Source organism: Schistocerca piceifrons, chromosome 7 (genome assembly GCF_021461385.2).
Source record: "Schistocerca piceifrons isolate TAMUIC-IGC-003096 chromosome 7, iqSchPice1.1, whole genome shotgun sequence".
NCBI classification, from domain to species: Eukaryota; Metazoa; Arthropoda; class Insecta; order Orthoptera; family Acrididae; genus Schistocerca; species Schistocerca piceifrons.
In genome coordinates, this window is record NC_060144.1 from 522747923 (window position 1) to 522771638 (window position 23716).

Genomic DNA, 23716 nt, shown 5'->3' on the forward strand with positions numbered 1-23716 from the left:
GGTACGCCTTACAGTCCAGTATCTGATTTCGGAATCTCTGTCTGACCATGATGTAATCTAATTGAAATCTTCCCGTATCTCCCGGCCTTTTCCAAGTATACCTCCTCCTCTTGTGATTCTTGAACAGGGTATTCGCTACTACTAGCTGAAACTTGTTACAGAACTCAATTAGTCTTTCTCCTCTTTCATTCCTTGTCCCAAGCCCATATTCTCCTGTAACCTTTTCTTCCACTCCTTCCCCTACAACTGCATTTCAGTCGCCCATGACTATTAGATTTTCGTCCCCCTTTACATACTGCATTACCCTTCCAATATCCTCATACACTTTCTCTATCTGTTCATCTTCAGCTTGCAATGTCGGCATGTATACCTGAACTATCGTTGTCGGTGTTGGTCTGCTGTCGATTCTGATTAGAACAACCCGGTCACTGAACTGTTCACAGTAACACCCTCTGCCCTACCTTCCTATTCATAGCGAATCCTACACCTGTTATACCATTTTCTGCTGCTGTTGATATTACCCGATACTCATCTGACCAGAAATCCTTGTCTTCCTTCCACTTCACTTCACCGACCCCTACTATATCTAGATTGAGCCTTTGCATTTCCCTTTTCAGATTTTCTAGTTTCCCTACCACGTTCAAGCTTCTGACATTCCACGCCCCGACTCGTAGAACGTTATCCTTTCGTTGATTATTCAATCTTTTTCTCATGGTAACCTCCCCCTTGGCAGTCCCCTCCCAGAGATCCGAATGGGGGACTATTCCGAATCTTTTGCCAATGGAGAGATCATCATGACACTTCTTCAAATACAGGCCACATGTCCTGTGGATACACGTTACATGTCTTTAATGCAGTGGTTTCCATTGCCTTCTGCATCCTCATGTCGTTGATCATTGCTGATTCTTCCGCCTTTTGGGGCAATTTCCCACCCCTAGGACAAGAGAGTGCCCAGAACCTCTATCCGCTCCTCCGCCTTCTTTGACAAGGCCGTTGGAAGAATGAGGCTGATTTCTTATGCCGGAAGTCTTCGGCCGCCAATGCTGATTATTTATTAAAATTTAGGCAGTGGCGGGGATCGAACCCGGGACCGAAGACGTTTTGATTATGAATCAAAGACGCTACCCCTAGACCACGGGTACATGGACATGAATTGATGCAGGTGATCAGACAGGATGTTTATGTGCGTGTCACCTGTCAGAGTCGTATGTAGACATATCAGGGGTCCCATATCACTCCAACTGAACATGCCCCACACCATTACAGAGCTTCCACCAGCTTCAACAGTCCCCTGCTGACATGCTGGGTCCATGGATTCATGAGGTTGTCTCCGAACCCATACATGTCCATCCACTGGAAACAATTTGAAATGAAACTCGTTCAACAAGGCAACATGTTTCCAGACATCAACAGTCCAATGTCAGTGTTGATGGGACCAGGTGACGCATAAAGCTTTCTTTCATGCAGTCACCAAGGGTACACGATTGGGCCTTCGGCTCCAAAAGCCCATATCAATGATGTTTCGTTGAATGGTTCACACACTGACACTTGTTGATGGCCCAGAATTGAAATTTGCAGCAATTTGCGGAAGGGTTGGACTTCTGTCAGGTTCAATGATTCAATGATTCGTCATTGGTCCCATGTTAGAGATTTGATGTTTTACTGGATTCCTGATATCCGTGGAACATTCGTGAAATGGTCATCTAGGAAAATCTCCACTTCATCATTATCTCAGAGATGCTGTGTCCCATCGCTTGTACGCCAACTATAACACTGAAATATTGATGACCTGCCATTGCAGCAGCAGCAACCAATCTTAACAACTGCACCATACACTTGTTGTCTTATATAGGCGTTGCCAACCGCAGTGCCATATTCTGCCCGTTTAGGTATCTCTGTATTTGAATATGCGTGCCTATACAAGTTTCTTTGGTGCTTCAGTGTAAAAGTACTACCAATATACCGATGAACTATGAGAGACGTTTATGCTAATGCTTTGATAAGAAGTTTCATGAAGTGGATTCAGCAGCTTAATAACAATCTTGTAATACAGGGAAAGACCAACTTTAACAATGAAAGAGGATGTGCACACAAATTCTATATGTATCAACATGGAGCTGCAATCATTAATAACATTCCATTTTTCCTCCCCATTTGTAATAATTTACTGCTACATGCCACATAATAATCATGAGGACTTCAAATGAATTGAATTTGTTTTTTACTGGACAATCTTTTAGCATCCCATTTGTCCACATAAAGGAACCATTCATCTTGCTTAAACTTTTTCCTCGTTCCTGAATGAATTTCAAACAGCAGTTCCACATACTTTTCCTCCATTCCCATTTATCTTTTGGCACTGCTCCAAAGGCTTTATGTTAGGAGTCCCTACCTCAGGCTAGAATCCACTTTCACACAACCTCTCCTTGAATTTCACACTGATCAATCCTTAGCTTTTATCCATCTTGTCCTTGACCAACACATTGTCTCTATCCACCACCACTTGCAACAGCTGCTCAGTTGCTCAGCTGCGCTCTCTCTCTCTCTCTCTCTCTCTCTCTCTCTCTCTCTCTCTTCCCCTCCACCCCCTTCCCCCTCAAATTACCCCATCTTTCAAGCTCCTGGATATGCTAGTACACTTAGTGGAATACTCCTTGACATCAACCATGAATTTTAACAAAATGCCTTCACCACCTAAGAAGCTGTCCAGCTTGTTAGTCAGATACCTCATAATTAGTGTCTCCCTCATGCAACTAACACGCACAACATTACCAACAAGAATGCCCCCCTCCTAGCCAACAAGCCCAAACTGGCCTCCTTACTTAACCTCTAAATCTATGCACATCTCCCATCCAACCCCAACTTTAACTTTAATCTTAACCCTTTTGCTGCTCTGGTCATGTATACACATCCTGTTATGCAGTTCCCCCAGTGTTGTGGACACGTATACACATGCTGCCTGGATTTTTCTATGGTGCTATGGATGTCTGCATGTATCACGGTCTGCCGACTTCTCACAGCTGTGGTCACGTTACACCCGTATCTCAGTGAATAAAAAATTTTCAAGTATTTATCATACAACATATGTATCTTATCGCGTGCTATCATTTGCAAAAAACCACATGTCAATATGACAGTTTTTACGACACATGATTCGTGATGCACAAGGCTGTGAATGGGTGTGTTGTGCACAACCATCCTTTGGATATAAAACCCAATAACTCAAGAACAAAATGAGATATCATTCTCTTCTCAATTTTAAATAAAATTTTGTTACCTTATCTATGTTTCATTCGCTGCTGTGTACAAGCTAAAATCAACCCTAAACAAAGTTAACACAATGCGTTTTTACATCTGCAAAATTCTTTAAAATTTTGTGCAATTTTTTACTCAATTTGATGCAGCACATTAAATATGATGGATAATAAAAAGAAATTCAGTTCCTTATTGAGCAAAAATATCAGATTCTAAGACTTGGAAAAAAATCAAATGTTTTCACCAAACAGTTTTTGAAAAATCAGATGACAAACATTTCATATCAGCCAGAATGCCACCTCTCCACACAGGCACTAGTATTTGGCAAGCATTACAGCCATAACAAAAGCTGTCTCAGCATGGAGCGTAAAGTGCACATCTGTAGCAGCGAAAGGATTAATCAAATTTCAACAGCCTACAAGAATGGCCGCCATTCAGTCCTTAAAACTCTCATCCAGATCTCTCTCTCATACTATGACATCCATTCTTTCCAAAGCCCTAACCTTCAGCTCCACACCAAAATTAAAGCACACTGCCCTAGTTGTTCTCATTCATCTGTAATTTCAACAGAAAATACAACTTCACCACTCAGTGACAACTCCCACCAGAGCGAGCACTGAATCCTGACCAGAATAGTTTCAACCAGAATCCAAAATGTATGTTCAACTTTTTTTCAAAAACCAAGCTCGCCAAGCATTCCAGGAATTCCTCACTTCCAATACTGGCTGTCAACCCTCCTTGAAAATCATAAGCAACACCTCAAAACTTACGAACTGAATCTCTAACTATTAGTGACCTGACAGCAGATGACTATTTCATCATATTTCCTGTGGGTAAAGGCTCAACAACTGGAATACTTCACTGCAAGGGACTGGCTCTTAGACATCTCAACATGCAAAATTGTTGGTGATGACCCCGTTCTGTCCATCCTGATTTCTGTAGGAAGTCCTGGGAGTCTCAAAGGACTTGCATCTACTTCCACAGAACTCCTTACCCCTCCTGATTCATGCATGTCCACTTACACCTATTTCCCAAAATACACTAATACAGTCATCCTGGCTATCACCCCTCATAATCTTGGGTCCTCTTTATCACTAATCATTTTCAATGTGACCTCAATTTACGCAAACATCTCCCACACAGCCCCTCAGCCACAGAACACTGCCTCTCCCAACAGCCACCTGATAATCTCTCTAAAACCTTGTTTACTGCCACTCTAGCCAACTCTACCCTTAGCCATAATTATTTAATTTTTGAGTGCCAGACCTACAAACATATCAGGGGGATTGCTATGGCAGCAGGACAACCTCATCTTATACTAACCTTTTCATGGGTAGAATGGAAAAGTCCTTCCTCAAGACCCAGAAACTGGGCCCCTTCGCCCCATGCAGATTTATCTACATCCTCTTTGTTCTTTGGTTGGGGATAAGGGACTAAGTAGCAAGATATCTTTGTGACCAGGCTCATTGTCAATAACAATTACTCTGCTTCCTGCAACAACTAACTTTTGCCAAATCCAATCCAATCTGTTCCTTTTTCTAAATCCAAAGTGACCATTCTTTATGTTGACCTGCACCACACTGAACTGCATATTCAAACCTCAGTCCATATAAAAGCAATAAATAAGCAACAATATATTCACTTTGGCAGCTACCTCCCCTTTCACACAAAACGCTCACTTTCCTGCAGCCTATGCACCCACAACACATGTTTCTGTTGCACAACAAATCCGTTAACATCTACACCAACAATCTCTCTTAGGGTTTCCTCTCCCACAACTAACCAACAGTTCTTAATCCAAACCACATCTCCCAGGCAACATCATCCTCCCACTCTCCTCCTATTACGGTTCCCACTTCCAAAAATTCTTAAGGACTCCCCATGTCACCCAGTACTACACAGACATTGTACACCTGAATACTTTGCTCTGTTTTACCTTTACTTTCTCAGTGTCAAGCCCTAAATAATTTCCTCTTGGTCTGACATCCTCCTTGGTTGGTTGGTTGGCTGGTTTAAAAGGGGGGGGGGGGGGGGGGGGAACGAAACTGCTTGGTCATTGGTCCCTTTTCCCTGTTAAAACAATCATACAAGGGAAAGAATAAAACAAACGAGACATGGAGCAAAATACCGCAAGGAAGGAAAAATGACACAAAGGCAACAAACACTATAAGGAACAAAAGAGGACAAGAAAAACCACACGAGACGCAAGAAACAGGTAGAAGAGATTAGAACATGAAAGCAGATTACCACGGCTGGCTGGCCATGAGAATAAACTCTGCAACACATTAAAACCTCCACCTGAAAGCACTAGGGTGGAGGACACACAGGAACAGAGGACATGTCCTAAAATTTAGATCATCTACATCTACATGGATACTCTGCAAATCACATTTAAGTGCCTGGCAGAGGGTTCATCAAACCACCTTCACAATTCTCTATTGCCGGCCAGAGTGGCCGTGCGGTTCTAGGCACTGCAGCCTGGAGCCGAGCGACCGCTACGGTGGCAGGTTCGAATCCTGCCTGGGGCATGGATGTGTGTGCTGTCCTTAGGTTAGTTAGGTTTAATTAGTTGTAAGTTCTAGGCGACTGATGACCTCAGAAGTTAAGTCGCATAGTACTCAGAGCCATTTGAGCCATTAGCCAATTCTCTATTATTCCAATTTCTTATAGCGCACAGAAAGAATGAACACCTATATCTTTCCGTACAAGCTCTGATTTCCCTTATTTTATCATGGTGATCATTCCGCCCTATGTAGGTCGGTGTCAACAAAATATTTTCGCATTCGGAGGAGAAAGTTGGTGATTGGAATTTCGTGAGAAAATTCTGTCGCAACAAAAAACGCCTTTCTTTTAATGATTTACAGCCCATATCCTGTATCATTTCTGTGACACTCTCTCCCATATTTCACGATAATACAAAACGTGCTGCCTATCTTTGAACTTTTTCTATGTACTCCGCCAGTCCTACCTGGTAAGGATCCCACACCACACAGCAGTATTCTAAAAGAGGACAGACAAGTGTAGTGTAGGCAGTCTCCTTTGTAGGTCTGTTACATTTTCTAAGTGTCCTGCCCATAAAACGCAGCCTTTGGTTAGCCTTCCCCACAACATTTTCTGTGTTCTTTCCAATTATCGAATGATAAAACCAACCGTCACAAATAAAACGTAAAACTAAATCAGCCAATGAGGCGTTTTCAGACAAAATTAGTGGCAAAAAGTCCAGTAACCTAAAATTTTGTCACAGGGGAGTCAAAGGAGGACAGTGCACCAGAATATGGGCCACTGTCAACTGGGTGCCACACCGACATTGAGGCGGGTCTTCAAGGTGCAGGAGGTAGCCGTGGGTCACCCAGGTGTGGCCAATGTGGAGCCGGCAGAGAACCACAGAGTCCCTGCGAGAGGTCCTCATCGAGGACTCCCACACATTCGTAGATTCCTTAATGGCACACAGTTTGTTGGGGGTACTGAGATTATGCCATTCCATCTCCCAAAGCTGAAAAACCTTGCAGTGTAAGAATGAATGCAGGTCAGTTACGGGAATGCCAACCTCCAGAAGTTGTTGCCGTATAGCCTGTTTTGCCAGCCTGTCGGCAAGTTCATTTCCTGGGGTTCCGAAGTGACCTGGGACCCAGACAAACACCACTGAATAACTGGACTGTTCCGGAGCATTGATGGGACTCCTGCAAAGGATGGTGAGGGTAGTACTGATTGATACCTTGTAGGCTGCTTAAGGAGTCAGTACACAGGAGAAAAGACTCACCAAGGTATGAGCAGATGTGCTCATGAGCACGAAATATGGCTGCCAACTCTGCAGTGAAAACACTGCAGTCATCTCGCAATGATTGCTGTTCAGTGTGTTCTCCATGAACATATGCAAAGCCAATGTGACCATCAGCCATCAAGCCATCAGTGTAAACCACTTCCAAGCCCCTGAACACATCAGGAATGGAGAAGTGGCAGTGGAGAGCCGCAGGAGTAAATGAATCCTTAGGGCCATGTGAAAGGTCCAGGCAAAGCTTTGGCCAGGGTTTACACCATGGAGGTGTACATGAATGGATCTTGAGTATAGGTGGTAAAGAGAAGGACTGCAGTTCAGACAGAAGTGATCGGACATGAACCACCAACGTAAGACCTGACCTGGGCCGCTGATAAGGGAGATGAACCACCGTGAGTGGGAAAAGGAGACTGTAATTCGGATGCACAGGAGAACTATGAATGTGTGCAATGTAACTGGCAAGCAGTTGTGCATGTCTAACCTTCAATGGAAGGACTCCGGCCTCCAGCAGGATGCTGGTAACCGGACTCATCCTAAAAGTTCCCATCGCTAGTCGAACGCCACAGTGGTGCACTGGGTTGAGTACATACAATGCTGAGGGTGCAGCCGAACCATAAACCAGACTCCCATAGTCAAGGCAGGACTGAGCAAGCGTTCTGTAGAGCTGCAGCAGTGCAGAGCGATCTGCACCACGGTTGGTGTTGCTCAAGCAGCAGAGGGCATTGAGGTGCTGCCAGCACTTCAGCTTAAGCTGACAAAGGTGAGGAAGCCAAGACAATTGGGCATCAAAAACCAGTCCTAAGAATCAATATGTCTCCACTACAGTGAGTGGATCGTCATTAAGGTAAAGTTCTGGTTCCAGATGAACGATACGACACCGACAGAAGTGCATGACAGATGACTTTGCGGCTGAAATCTGGAAACCATGGGCTAGAGCCCATGACTGCACCTTGTGGATGGCTCCCTGTAATCGCTGCTCAGCAACACCAGTACTGGAGTAGCAGTATGAAATGCCGAAGGCATCTGCATACAGAGAAGGTGAGACGGAGGGCCCTACAGTTGCTGCTAGACCATTAATGGTCCCTAAAAGTAGAAATACGCTCAATACAGAGCCCTGCGGGACTCCATTCTCCTGGATATGGGGGAACTATGGGAGGCACCAATCTGAACATGGAAAGTATGAAGTGACAAGAAATTTTGAATGAAAATCAGGAGCGGGCCCCAGAGACCCCACTCATACAATGTGGCAAGGATATGATGTCACCAGCTTGCGCTGTAAGCTTTTCGTAAATCAAAAAAGATGGCAACAAGGTGTTGGCATCTGGAAAAGGCTGTCTGGATGGCAGACTCGAGGGACACAAGATTATCAGTTGTAGAGCGACCCCGGCAGAAACCGCCTCGGCATGGAGCCAGTAGGCCATGTGACTCCAGCACCCAACCCAACCGCCTACACACCATACATTCTAGCAGCTTACAAAGAACATTGGCAAGTCTGATGGTCCAATAGCTTTCCACATCAACTGGGTTTTTATCTGGTTTGAGCACTGGTATGATGGTGCTCTCCCACCAATGCAATGGAAAGACACCATTGCACCAGATCTGGTTGAAGATGACAAGGAGATATCGCTTGTAGTCAAACGAGAGACGTTTAAGCATCTGACTGTGGATCCAATCTGGCCCAGGAGCTGTGTTGGGGCAATGTTCAAGGGCACTCTAAAATGGGGCGTTACAGGGTTCACTGTGGCGCGTAGTGAACGAGAGGACTTTCCCTTCCAGCCACCGTTTGAGAGTGAGAAAGGCTGGGGGGTAATTCTCCGACACAGAGGGTCTAGCATAGTGCTAAGCAAAGTGCTCGCAATCGTGTTTGCATCGTTAGACAACACACCATCAATGTTAATACCAGGGTCTCCTGTTGGGGTCTGGTACCCAAAAACATGTCTGATAATCATCCCGACTTGGGATGGTGATATATGCCACCCAATGGTTGCAACATACCTCTCCCAATATTCCTGTTTCCATCTTTTTATAAGCTGGCAAATGTGGGCACGGAGCATTTAAAAGCTATTGGGTGTTCCAGAGATGGGTGCTGTGGTGTCACAGCCAGACACCACACTTGCTAGGTGGTAGCCTTTAAATTGGCCGCGGTTCGTTAGTATACGTCGGACCCGCGTGTTGCCACTATCAGTGATTGCAGACCTAGCGCGGCAGGTCTAGAGAGACTTCGTAGCACTCGCCCCAGTTGTACAACCGACTTTGCTAGCGATGGTTCACTGACAAAATACGCTCTCATTTGCCGAGACGATAGTTAGCATAGCCTTCAGCTACGTCATTTGCTACGACCTAGCAAGGCGCCATTACCAGTTACTATTGATGCTGTAAAACATGTACCGTCAAGAGCGATGTTCACCATTTACAGATTAAAGTTAAGTATTCCAACAGCTACGTCCTTTTTTGCGACAGTCTAATTTCCTTGTCCTGTTCCAGACCTCACGCCAGCCTGCGTGAGCTAAAACGCGTGCCTTTCGGCTTCCTCTAGTATACCGGGTTGGCTCTCTTGCCAACCCACAACAGGTGCTGCTTATGTGACTGTAGAGCCTGCCTACCCTCTTTAATGGCCTCAGCAATTTCCAGTGACCACCAAGGTACTGTATTTTGCCGGGGCACCCTAAGGAACAAGAAATAACATTTTCCGCCATAGAAATGATCGTTCTAGTGACCCGCTCAACCACCACATCGACGTTACCAAGTGGGGCAGATTCAATGGTGACAGAAGAAGTCAAACCTTCCCAGAATGCCTTGTTTAAAGCCCATCTGGGTAGGCATCCATGGGCATGATGCCGGGGAAGTGACAAGTAGATGGGGAAGTGGTCATTACCGCACAAGTCATCGTGGACTCACCAGTGGAAAGCTGGGAGAAGTCCTGGGCTACAAAGTGATAAATCAATGGCCAAATAAGTGCTGTGAACCACACTGAAATGTGTGGGAGCCCCAGTATTCAGGAGACAGAGGTTGAGCTGACACAGTAAATTTTCAACCTATCTACCTTGGCCAGAAAGTGTGCTGCCACCCCACAAGGGGTTATGTGTATTAAAATCTCCCAAAAGTAAGAAAGGTTTAGGGAGTTGACGAATCAGTGCAGCCGAGACATTCAGGGGTACCACACCATCTAGAGTAAGATATACAATGCAGACAGTTATTTCCTGCGTCATCATCATCTTGACAGAAACAGCTTCAAGAGGGGTTTGAAGGGGCACAGGTTCACTACATACCAAGTTCAGGACATGGACACAGACTCCACCTGACACACTATTATAGTCGCTAGGGTTCTTGTAATATCCCCAATAAGGGCAGGGTTCCGCATTGCTGGGAACCAAGTTTCCTGGAGGGCAATGCAAAAAGCATGTGTAAAGCTTAACAGTTGCCGTAGCTCAGCCAGGTGGTGGAAAAAACCGCAGCAATTCCACTGGAGGATGAAGTGATCGCGAGGCTGGGAAGGCATGAATGCTCACGGAGACAATGTAAGCCTCATGGTCACCTGCTGCCACTGACTTAGTTCCTGAGCAGTCTGTATCCATTGTGTCTGAGGGTCCTGCAAGATCTAGGTCCTCAGCAGATGCCAGAATATCCACCTCATCCTCAGATGCACAGGTTGTAGGCAGTAGTGGTGTGGGCGGTACCCCAAGTCCCTTGGTCTGGGGGGTCTTCTTTTTGGATTTCTCTTGCTGCTTCTTGGGTTTCTCTGGCTGGGAGGCCTTCACTGATTCAGTGTCCGGGACTGAGGAGGATCGTGAAGCCCTATGAGCAGCTGCTTTTGGGCACTTCATCCACTGGCAGGTGTCATCTTTCCCACTAGTAGAAACCTGGGAAGGAAGGGACCAAGGGACACCTGCTAGTGAGAGGAGCTGAAGAAGACTGACATTTCTCCAGCTGAGAAGTGAGGACTGGTGTCCCCGATGGTTGATGGTGGTGGTGGTGGTGGTGGTGGTGGGAGGGGGGGGGGGAGTCAGTGCTCCCGAGGTAGGTGGTGCGTAAGCAATAAGGGAGGGAAGTACCCCCCACCATCAAGGGGGCAGGTATACTCTTCCAGCTCTGAGAGGTAACTGGAGTTGACAGAACTGATGGGGCCAGAACTGTTATAGCGATGGCTTAAGAGGTTGTCATACACACAGGATGTAGGCGTTCAAATTTCCTCTTAGTGTCAATGTAGGTCAGTCGGTTCAGGGTCTTGTAATCCTTAATTTTCCTCTCTTTCTGCAAAATCCTGCAATCTGGCAAGCAAAGTGAACGATGCTCTCCGCGGCTGACACAGATGGGAGGCAGGGCACATGGAGTATTGGGATGTGAAGGATGTCCACAAGCACTGCATCAGGAGAGAGATATATGGCTTGACATCACAGCGGTAGACCATCACGTTGACCTTCTCAGGTAATGTGTCACCCTCTAAGGTCAAGATGAAGGCATCGGTGGCAACCTGACTATCCCTCAGACCCCAATGGATGCACCGGACGAAATGAACACCTCACTGTTCTAAATTGACACACAGCTTGTCGTCAAGACTGCAAAAGAAGGTCCCTGTGGAATATAATACCCTGGACCATATTTAAGCTCTTATGGGGTGTGACAGTAACAGAAACATCCGCCAACTTGTCACCAGCAAGTAATGTCCATGACTGGGCAGAGGATGCTGTTTTCATCAAGACTGACCCTGACCGTATTTTAGACAATCCCTCCACCTCCACAAACTTGTCCCCTAAAGGCTCTACAAAAAACTGAGGGTTCATTGACACAAAGGATTCCCCATCAGCTCTTGTACATACTAGGTATCGGGACGAATAAGATTTGCTGCCATCTTTAGCCTGGCATTCCTCCCATGGTGTGACCAGGGAGGGCAACAACTTGGGGACGTACTTCTGTGCACTAAATTGAGCCCTTGAATGTTTAGAGACAGCTGGTGGTTGACCACCAGCAAGAGATGATGTACTACGCTTCACGAGATGTCATCCGCCCTGATGCCACGAACTCCGACCAGGGGCCCTCCCCACAGGTGTCACCCAGCCGCAGCAAAGGCCACCTGGCAAGATGGCCATTGCTAGGAGTGCTGATGCCCCAGGTTGCGGGCATCTACTCCTAGGCAAACGTGGGGAGTTAACAGTGCAGGCATCAGCAGAGCAATCCTTGTGTGGTCAGGGGACTACAACCAACAGGGTACATGGCAGCCCCACCACAATGGACTGGCTACCGTGCTGGATGTGTGGCGCAAAGAAGGCCATGGTAATCGTCGGCGCAGAAAATGACACTGCATAGTGGATGGAGAAAAACGCATCCAGGAAGGTGTCCTCACCCAAGAAATGGAGAATGAGTGGAACTACGAAGCCACAATGATAAAGGATGTGGAGGGTCTCAGTGCACGATGGACACAATGCACCTTGTAAGGCGCCCTTCCCCAATTTGCTTGCTCTTTGTGAAAATTTGGAAAAATGGAGATCAAACCCTACAGGGGACCATCACATAAAGGCCAAAACGAGTGAGACTCCTTTTAGTCACCTCTTAGGACAGGCAGGAATACCTCGGGCCTATTCTAACTCCAGATCCGCAGGAGGGGGGGGAGGGGGAGGGAGGGGGGAATGGGACATCCTTCTTGTACTATCCATTGTGTCACCTTCTGTTACCCTTCCAACCCAGGCAAAATTCTAGTCAAATCTTATGACATTCACGAACCATTATTCCTACCACCAAGGTTCCTACCTGTGCAACTGTCCATGCTGTAAAACCTGATCAGTTTACTCAGTATCAAAGACAGAGTAAATTGTTAAGCAAAAACTGACTTGTGTCCACTGCACAGCAAATTATGTACACTGATGAGCCAAAACATTATGACCACCTGTTCAATAGCTTGTTTGTCCATCTTTGAAATTAAATAAATAATTGATTCTGTGTATCAGGGATCAGACGGTCTGTTGGTAGGTTTGTGGAGGTATGTAGCATTAGACGTATAAGCACAGGTCATGTAATTCACATAATAATGGGCCACTGATTTGCGTATGCAGTGATGCCACCTGATAGCGACCAAGATGGGTTCCATAGCATTTATATAAGGAAAATTTGATCACTGAGACATCAATGTGAGTTCACTATAATACTCCTCAAACCACTGTAGCGCAGTTCTGGCTCTTGAGACGTGGACAATTAAAAGAAGACATTGCCATTGGGAAAGACATCAAGCATGAAGGGATGCTGGTGGTTCGTAGCTGTCAATGTATCTTTGATTATGTCATACGTCCCACGCAAGCTCAGGAGAATGTCTCCCATAACATAATACTGCTCCCATCAGCTTGCATCTGTGGTGTGCTCCACGTTTCGAGCTGCCGTTCACACTGATGACGGCATTTGTGGAGGCGGCCATCGACCAAGTGTAGCAAAAATTGGATTCACCCGAAGGGGCGACACGTTTCCATTGATCCATAGTCAAATCCTGATGGTCCTATGCCCATTGCAATTGTAATTGATGATGTCATTGGGTCAACATGTGAACACACAAAGGTGGTGTGTTGCGGATCTTAATGTTCAACAATGTACGACAAACAGTGTACTCCGAAACACTTGTTCATCAGCATTGTGCTTTTGGCAGAGATATCACGGATCACCATCTATCCTCCTTCACAAAGCAGACAAGCCTCCGAACCCCACATTCTGTGAAGAGTCAGATGTCCAACCATTTAGTGCCTAATGGTAGTTTCACTGTCCTCCTACCTCTTTCCACAGATTCTCACGACAGAAGCATGTGAACATGCAACCAGCTTTGCCATTTTTGAGATACTTGTTCACAAGCTCTGCGTAATAATAATATGCCCTTCATCAAATTTGCTTATCTCAATGGATTTCTCCATTTGCAGTCCATATCTTTGCTAGGGTGGTTCCCTGTCTGTGTCTACTCTACTTAAATAATTTTGTTACCTCTTCATGTGCCCACAATGCCACCAGGCAGCATCCAACATCGTGTTTTTTGTTTTGTTTTGGTGTGTGTGTGTGTGTGTGTGGGGGGGGGGGGGGGGGGGGGTAGGGTGCAAAACATATAAGGTAATAAGGGCCCAGTATAGAACCATAGAACGCTGGAACCGTGAGAGTAAAAAAATTGTGGCAAGGTCCAATACAGAAAAGAAGAAAAAACAAATCTAAAAAGTGAAGACATTGCAGAAGAGTATCTAAAAGACGTTGACAAGACACTGGAGTCGAAACGTAGAAATCAAATCTCTTTTGTCATATTACTGCTTTTTAAAAAAAAACTTAAAAATGTGAGCCACGGCTCGCACGTCATCCGCTAAAATGTCCGACAAAGCAGGCAGCAGCCCGACCCTGAGATGTAAGTGGCTAAAATAGGGGCAGACGACCAGGAAATGTCTGACTGTTAATGGCTGGCTACAGAATGGACACCTGGGTGCAGTGTTGCCACTCAACACGTGGCAGTGACTAAAGCAGTAGTGCCCTATTCGCAACTGACTTAACATTAATTCCTCACGGCAAGACGGTTGGGAGGAAGTCAACCAGGCTGTTGGCTCAAGTGGCTCTGAGCACTTTGGGACTTAACGTCTGAGGTCATCAGTCCCCTAGAACTTGTTGTTGTTGGGGTCTTCAGTCCTGAGACTGGTTTGATGCAGCTCTCCATGCTAATCTATCCTGTGCAAGCTCTTTCATCTCCCAGTACCTACTGCAACCTACATCCTTCTGAATCTGCTTAGTGTATTCATCTCTTGGTCTCCTCTACGATTTTTACCCTCCACGCTGCCCTCCAATGCTAAATTTGTGATCCCTTGATGCCTCAGAATATGTCCTACCAACCGATCCCTTCTTCTAGTCAATATGTGCCACAAACTCCTCTTCTCCCCAATCCTATTCAGTACCTCCTCATTAGTTATGTGATCTCACCATCTAATCTTCAGCATTCTTCTGTAGCACCACATTTCGAAAGCTCCTATTCTCTTCTTCTCCAAACTATTTATCGTCCATCTTTCACTTCCATACATGGCTACAATCCATACAAATACTTTGAGAAACGACTTCCTGACACTTAAATCTACACTCGATGTTCACAAATTTCTCTTCTTCACAAACGCTTTCCTTGCCATTGCCAGTCTACATTTTATATCCTCTCTACTTCGACCATCATCAGTTATTTTGCTCCCCAAATAGCAAAACTCCTTTACTTCTTTAAGTGTCTCATTTCCTAATCTAATTTTCTCAGCAACACCCGACTTAATTCGACTTCATTCCATTTTCCTCGTTTTGCTTTTGTTGATGTTAATCTTATACCCTCCTTTCAAGACACTGTCCATTCCGTTCAACTGCTCTTCCAGGTCCTTTGCTGTCTCTGACAGAATTATAATGTCATCGGCGAACCTCAAAGTTTTTATTTCTTCTCCCTGGATTTTAATACCTACTCCTAATTTTTCTTTTGTTTCCTTTACTGCTTGCTCGATATACAGATTGAATAGCATCGGGGAGAGGCTACAACCCTGTCTCACTCCCTTCCCAACCACTGCTTCCCTTTCATGTCCCTCGACTCTTATAACTGCCATCTGGTTTCTGTACAAATTGTAAATAGCCTTTCTCTCCCTGTATTTTACCCCTGCCACCTTCAGAATTTGAAAGAGAGTATTCCAGTCAGAGTATTCTGGTCAGAACTTAGAACTACTTAAACCTAACTAACCTAAGGATATCACACACATCCATGCCCAAGGCAGGATTCGAACCTGCGACCGTAGCGATCGTGTGGTTCCAGACTGAAGCGCCTAGAACCTCTCGGCCACTGCAGCCGGCCCAAGCTGTTGGGAGAGGTTTGACTTATCTGAGTTTATTCCCATGAAAGGAGCACCAATGGTCATGCCAAAGTGATATGATACGCCAATAGAGAAAAGTATAAATATCTTGTTAGGGAACAGAGTAAAAGGTGGGCCGACCGAGATGGACGGCAGCCTTGGCTGCAGCATCAGCAGAGTCATTCCCAGGCACACCAACATGGCCAAGAACCCACATGAACATCACTTGGGGTCCCCCATCTGAGAAACAAATTGAGGCAGTCCTGGATACGTCGAATGATGGGGTGGACTGGATCGGGATCATCCAGACACTGAAGGGCACTGAGGGAGTCAGAGCATATCGCACATTGAGTAAGCTGATGCCTCCGGATGTAGTGAACAGCCTGACAGAGGGCAATAAGCTCTGCTGTAAAAACTGTGCATTGGTCGAGAAGTCGGTATTGAAACTTATCAGCCCCGACGATAAAAGAACAGCCAACACTGTGGGTGGACTTGGAACCATCAGTGTACAAAAATATACTATCGGCAAGTTGTGAGCGAAGTTCGAGAAATTTGCAGTGATAGGTCAGCTCGTGAGTCAAATCCTTTGGGAACGAGCTGAGGTCAAAACGAACACAAACCTGTGTCTGAAGCCAAAGTGGTCAAGGGCTCTCCCCCATTTGGAAAGTGGCAGGAAGTGTGAACTGCAGCTGCTGAAGCAGCTGACAAAAGCAGATGCCAGGAGGCCACAGAGAAGAAATGTACATCTCGTGTTTGCGGTCAAGAATGTCATCAAAAAAAGGGTCAAAGGTTGGGTGGCCTAGCATGGAAGAAAGCTAACGTGGTCAAGAATGTCATCAAAAAAAGGGTCAAAGGTTGGGTGGTCTGGCATGGAAGAAAGCTGACACGCATACTTACTAAGTAGGATGTCACGGCGGTATGACAGTGGTAGTTCACCGGCTTCTGTGTAGAGACTCTCCACTAGGATAGTACGGAAGGCACCAGTGGTAAGACAGATCCTCAAATGGTATATTGTATTTAGACAGCGTAAGATAGATGGCCGTGCACAGGAGTAGACAATGCATCCATAATCCAACTTTGAGCAGACAAGAGATCAATAGAGGCGGAGGAGGACAGTCAGGTCAGCTCCCCAAGAGGTACCACTCAATACACTAAGGACATTGAGGGACTGTGCATGGAATCGGAGAGAAACGTGGTTTCGCTGGTATTAAGGCACCCCAAGATTAAGATGATTAAGAAGATCCGCCAAAAGAGAACCTCTCGGGCAGGTGACAGGTGAGCCCCAAAGATTATGATGGGCACTGGCGTCACAGAGGAGCAGAAAGCGTGGAGGAAGCTGAGCAACAAGCAGCATCAGGTCCATCCTAGTGACAGCAGAAGAGGAAGGGATATAAATGGTGCAAAGGGAAAAGGTAAATTCGGGAAGGAAAACACGGGCAGCAACTGCTTGCAGGTGGGTGTGCAAGAGGATAGGATGATGACAAACATCATCTCGTAGAAGCAGCATGACCCCCCCCACCATGAGCAGGAATCCCCGCCATAAGGGGAAGGTCCGTCCGCACTGAAGTAAAATGGGAAAGAGCAAAATAGTCTTGAGGATGTAGGTTGGTTTCTTGCATACAGACTACAAGCAGACATTGTGATCGCAGGAGCAACTGGATGTCCTCCCTGTTAGACCGAAGGACACAGATATTCCATTGTAAAAGGGCCATAAAATTTAGGAACACCGAGGAATGAAGAAGAAACACTCACCTCGATGGCCACTTGGGGGTGCATTGTCGAGGGAGGATGTCCATTGGAATCCACAGGTGGAGGATCTTCATCCATCAACTCAATGGGATCAATGGAGCTTCCCCAGTGTCAGTCAGTTCAAAAGCACCGATGAGTCGAAGAGGACCGTCGAGTCAGAGAGGGGGAAGACTGTTTGCCTTTGAATGATTGTTTTGGCTTTTGGCGATTGGCAGAAGAGCCAGATGGCTGCAAACTCAAGGTGCGCAAGACATCTTCCCGGGAATAATACTTTTTCAACCGCCTTTCCCGGTGAGGGCGAAGAACGGGTAGCAAAATCTACAGCCCAGGAAGCGGGAGACGGATTGTCAGCTTGAAAGTGAGGCGACTTTGCCACCATCGAACTGAACTGTAAGTTCCAAGTTTGCGTAGCCATATTTTTTGTGGGACGGAGAAAGGTAACACGGTGCTGTAGCTTCCAGATGAAGGAACATTCGGTTTACAGATCGCCAACAGTTTCTGGGCAACAGGAGAAGGTACCTTCTCCTTCACCCTTATCTCCTGCACAGCCCGCTCGTCTTGATAGACGGGACAAGAACGAGAAGCTGGACAGGTGCTCTCGTGTGCATCCCTGCTACAAGTGACACATTTGGCTGCATTTTTACATGATATGCTGGTATGATTGAACTGGTGGCATTTATAACACCGCAACGTATTGGGAATGTAAGGGCACACAGAGATGACTTTATAGCCTGCCTTTATCTTGGTAGGAAACGTTAACCGATCGAAAGTCAGGAACAACGTGCGAGTGGGCACCAAACCATCAGCTTCCTTCTTCATAACTCTATGAACAGCAGTAACACCCTGATCCGATAGATAATTAGTTATTTCATCTTCCATCAAACCATCCAACAGCCAGGTGTGTAAACACCGTGAGATGATTTAAGTGTCCTGTGAGCCTCCACTTTTACAGGATATTCGTGGAGGATTTGGGCCTTGAGTAGTTTCTGGGCCTGGAGAGCACTATCAATTTCCGAAAGCAGAGTACCATTGCGGAGACGAGAGCATGCCTTCACAGGGCCAGCAATGCAATCCACGCCTTCCTGTATAGCAAAGGGGTTAACAGTAGCAAAAGTTTGGTTGTCGTCTAAACGTGAGACTACTAGATATCGAGGCGCAACAGCAAGAGACATTGAGGCAGGAGCCTCATTCCACTTCCTTTTATGAGAAACACACTGAGAAAGAGAAGAAAAGTCAGTCATTGGGAAGAAGTCCCCCATGATTGCCAAGCAACTCCAATGGCATGCTCCTTCCAGCCAGTGGCCCTCCAAAGGGGAGCCGCCGCCCCCCACCCCCCAACTTAGGTGATTGTCCCCACCTTAGGTCACACTTCCCGAACGACAGACGGAGGGACCAATCGGCAGAGGAGGAAGGTAACAGCTCAGGCAATCACCCCACCCTGGGCCTGGCCTGTACCAGGGGGTACATGCGGGCCCTATATGCCAACCCGGGGCTGGGAATTACCCGTCCCGTTACCCAGTCTCCTGCTACGTATCAAATGTGTGGTTGGCCATCAGGTGCACACACAGGGAGGAGACGAAAAGATAAGAAGGGAAGGAGGAAAGAAAGAATGGCCTCAAATTCCAAGGGCCGCGTGGGGCAAAGGGCCGCGTGGGGCAAAGGGCCGCGCGGGGGAAAGAGCCGCGCAGGGAAAGAGCCGCGCAGGGAAAGAGCCGCGCAGGGAAAGAGCCGCGCAGGGAAAGAGCCGCGCAGGGAAAGAGCCGCGCAGGGAAAGAGCCGCGCAGGGAAAGAGCCGCGCAGGGAAAGAGCCGCGCAGGGAAAGAGCCGCGCAGGGAAAGAGCCGCGCAGGGAAAGAGCCGCGCAGGGAAAGAGCCGCGCAGGGAAAGAGCCGCGCAGGGAAAGAGCCGCGCAGGGAAAGAGCCGCGCAGGGAAAGAGCCGCGCAGGGAAAGAGCCGCGCAGGGAAAGAGCCGCGCAGGGAAAGAGCCGCGCAGGGAAAGAGCCGCGCAGGGAAAGAGCCGCGCAGGGAAAGAGCGGTACAAGAGACAATATTCCTACAAGAAAACCAATGCAAATGAGCTTCTAGAGCCCATGGAGGCACAAGACATCTCTCCAAGAGAGGGGAGAAGGACAGGAGAAGAGGAGACAAGCAGCACAGAAAGAGAAGAGGTGCTGTGAGGGCTGGGGACCCATGGTCGCCAAGCACATACTCACCAAAGAGCGGTGAGCCCCCCCCGGAGGGAACGTTGGGGTGCGCAGTGGTCTTACGGTTTGGCTGATCAATGTCGGTGTTACTACCCATAAACTGACTGAGCACATGAATGGGCATAGAAGGGACCTATACTACTTGCATCCTTCCACCTGATATTAGATTCTGTCGACTCCAGAGGTGGGACCTTAGCCTCCAACACTTGTTTACATCCCAAAAACCTACTGAATTTCATCTCTGATAACACTCCCCACTCCACCCCACTCACACACATCTTGTTCATCATACTTTTTATTTCATATACGTTACTGGAAAACGGTGAAATCTGGCATTTTATGGAATGCCTAGGAGATACGTGGTGTCCGGGCTAGAGGTACACACAAACAAGTCCTTGCAATGAAAGAGTTCAACATTTTACACTGTTAGGTAAATACACAATTCCACAGGCACATTTCAGCAGGATGATCACCCAACCAACTATCATGGGGATCTTACAACATTTCTCCGTGGGACATTTCATGAGAGTTTGATCGAAAGGGAGTCCCACTGCCTGGCACCCTCAACCCTGACTCTGCTGGATTTCAGTGCATGGGGGTTTATCGTAACAAGGGCTCAAGATCTGATAGATTTGCGACAATGGATCTACGCCACAGTACAGGCCATAACTTCAGTGCGAGATGCTTATAATAGTTTACACAACAAAACTTTGTCTCAAAACCTGGCGGAAAAGGTGATTCAATGAACCCTCTTCCAGGCACTTAAATGTGATTTGCAAAGTATTCCTGCTGATAACACCTACCCAGCTTAAGAACGTTCCAACAGCTGAAACCACAAACGACGCTCATACTGAACTGTACTAACATGCATTAAAATATTTGAGCTGCTGTTTACAATGTTGGACACATACAGAATAAATCTTAACATGTACTGAAATATAAACCAATGTCTTTGTGTAACCCTAGCCGAGACACCATGTATATACAAAGTGAATCACCTAAAACTTGCTCTGCGAATACTGTGGAAATGCGAAGTGCTATTGATGTGCAGTTTTGGCAGAAAGGATTGGTAATCAGGGGTTTGTATTGTTAGCCTAGAAACAGGTTGCAATAATACTTATAAAGAGTATTTTTTGAGCAAACAAATTTTTTTGAATGGGACAATACCTATTGGCATAAATAAAGTAAAAGTAGGGCAACTTAGAATGTCAGTGGTGTTCGTTACAGGATTCTAGTGCAAGTCATTTATGAGATATCATATTTTGAAAAGTTTCCACAATGATACTTGTTTATGCCATTTAACCTGCATAGTTGCTATGTATGATGATGTTATGTTTGCTCACAGAGTGCCCATGTGTTCCTTGACTGCACTGTGATGTGCTAGTCAGTGTGTGTGTGTGTGTGTGTGTGTGTGTGTGTGTGTGTGTGACAGCCCCAAGCAGCAGGTCATAAGTGGACAATGGGATTTACCAATGCTGCTCTTGTATGAGCAGTGTAGGAAGAACGCAGTTCATTCTTGTACTGTGCATGCAAAAAATATCACAATAAATGTCAAATAATCAATCTTGGAAATTATTTATCAACATTTTCAACCATTTACATGAAAGTGGTAGTGTAACATCTAGACAACGTAACAGAAGGTAACAACTGATGACAAAGAGCGAAAATTAATGTTCTTGTTGCTGTTGCAGTTGATCCACACGTTTGCTCATACATCATCCACAAGGAAGTGGCATATGTCAGGCAAATGTCCTATGCATTCTCCATCGACATAGGTTCCATCCATATCACATTTCTCTCCATTAAGAACTGCATGGCATTAACACAGGATACTCCAGATGCATCACGTGTCTTATTTAATTATGAAGTCACATTTACCAATCATGGCCAGGCACACAGTCGAAACATGAACTACTGATCTGTTGATGATACCCCATGGAGTGTAAACATGTGGTGCAGGATACTGAACCACCAGCACATAGGCCCATTTTTCACAGACAGAACACTGAACGTGCCCAAGTATCACAACCTCCTAACAGACAATCTTCCATGGATGCTAGGAGACATTTCTCTGCGGACTAGGAAGAACCTGTGATACTAGCATGATGACTGTCCAGCCCACAGTGCACGAAGTACTATAGCATGCCTTCATGAATTGTTTCCAAATCATTGGATTGGATGCAGAGGATATGTACCTTGGCCAGCCCGCTCCCCCGATTTGACACCTGCAGACTTTTATCTGTGGGGAGAGCTGAAAGGTGCTGTGTACAAGGACATAACAGCTGTACCTGATGGTAGGTAATGATGTATTACTGCAGCCTGCTCAAACATCTCCACTGAAATGCTAGCATGTGTATAGTAGTCGTTCCACACCAAACTGGAAGTACACAGTGCCACTGCAGATGGTAATTTTGAACACAACCTGTGATGGTCAATTGTCTCATTACTGGTCAGAATCCACGTAACTTGTGTATACAATTTGTTTTTCTTTAATGTGTGTAACCATAAGTACAAGTGTCAGTGTGTTAACTTTTCAAAATACAATATATACTAAAACGCTCATATAGAATTCTGTAACAAACACCACTAACATTCTAATTTATCCAATTTTTGGTTTGTTAATGTCAACAGGCACTGTTCCATTTAAAAAAGTGTATGTTTGCACAAAAAATACACTTTCTAAACAATCTTTTGAATGTATATCAACAGGACTTTCCACTTCTGCAATATCTGCACTGCGAGTTTTAGAAGGTTCACCCTGTAGAATACTTACAATCTTTAGGCAGGATATGAGATGGATTTTATTTAATACTTTGTTCAAGTATTTAGTAGAATGCTGGTCACATTGAGACAAAATACGAAAAGCAGATAATTTAAATATTTTGATAGTTACAAGATTCACAGACATAACTGCTGTAACAGATCCTGTTCATTTCAGTTAGAGTTAAGTAATGTCAGAGTGTCACTTTCACTAAAATGGAGGCTACACATGATGACTGTAAATATTTTGTGGTTGATCATGCATAAGCAATGAAACAAAGATTTATATAGTCACAGATAATGAGGGGTTATTCTTCAAGACACAGTGTTTTTGTAACATATGGTGCTATAAGGAAATAATAAGACATGTGAATATGGCTAAGACTGGGAAGTAAGCAACCTCATCAACATTAGTTAATAAGTACCATGTAATTAATGTCCAGGGAATACAGAGATAGCTACAACCACTGAAAGAAATGTGTGGTGCAATCAAATTTATCGTACCAGATGGTGAGTTTTTCTGATGTACTGTATGAGATCCATTCTTATAATGGCCATAGTGGTGAAAACAGGAAAAGGAGTTGTCTGCTAGATATAATAATACTAATCTTCATGATACAAAGCTTTTCACACAGATCTGTGAACCATGCCAGCAGGGTTGCACAAAAGGCATAGTAGTAAAACTGTTGATTTCTTCTAATTTAATTATTTTGTTGTAATTTAATATTTTTTGTGTGTTCATTTTGCATTTTATAAAACACCTACACATTTACACATTTTGCCGGAAATTTATTACATTAAAATGATTAAAATTAAATTAAACACCATTCAAGAAGTTCCAGGCATTCTACACAATGCCTTTGTTTACAATATGCCAATTTGTATGTTGCAATTAATTATGCAATGCAACTCTCTTCCCCCTTAATCTTTCTTTACATCTCACTCTTCTCATCTCTGAAATTACAATGGCACAGTGCTTATGAATGTACCATCTATGACATTCTTCCAGTGACACATCCCCCTTCATCTTTTTGTACCCTCATCCTCACTACAGATGGATTTCTCTCATCCTGGGGTCTGAGTGACCTACCCCTCCTTTATAACTTTCCACAACATCCCTCTTCCCCCCCCCCCCCCCCCCCCCCAATGAAGGAACTATCA

The 23716-nt window shown here is 45.6% G+C and overlaps 1 protein-coding gene across 1 annotated transcript in view; it reads right to left on the reverse strand.

Annotated features, from left to right (window-relative positions):
- LOC124804996 (E3 ubiquitin-protein ligase SH3RF1) overlaps positions 1-23716 on the reverse strand; it is a 213527-nt gene that overhangs the window by 10523 nt on the left and 179288 nt on the right. The gene's annotated exons all lie outside the window — the stretch shown is intronic.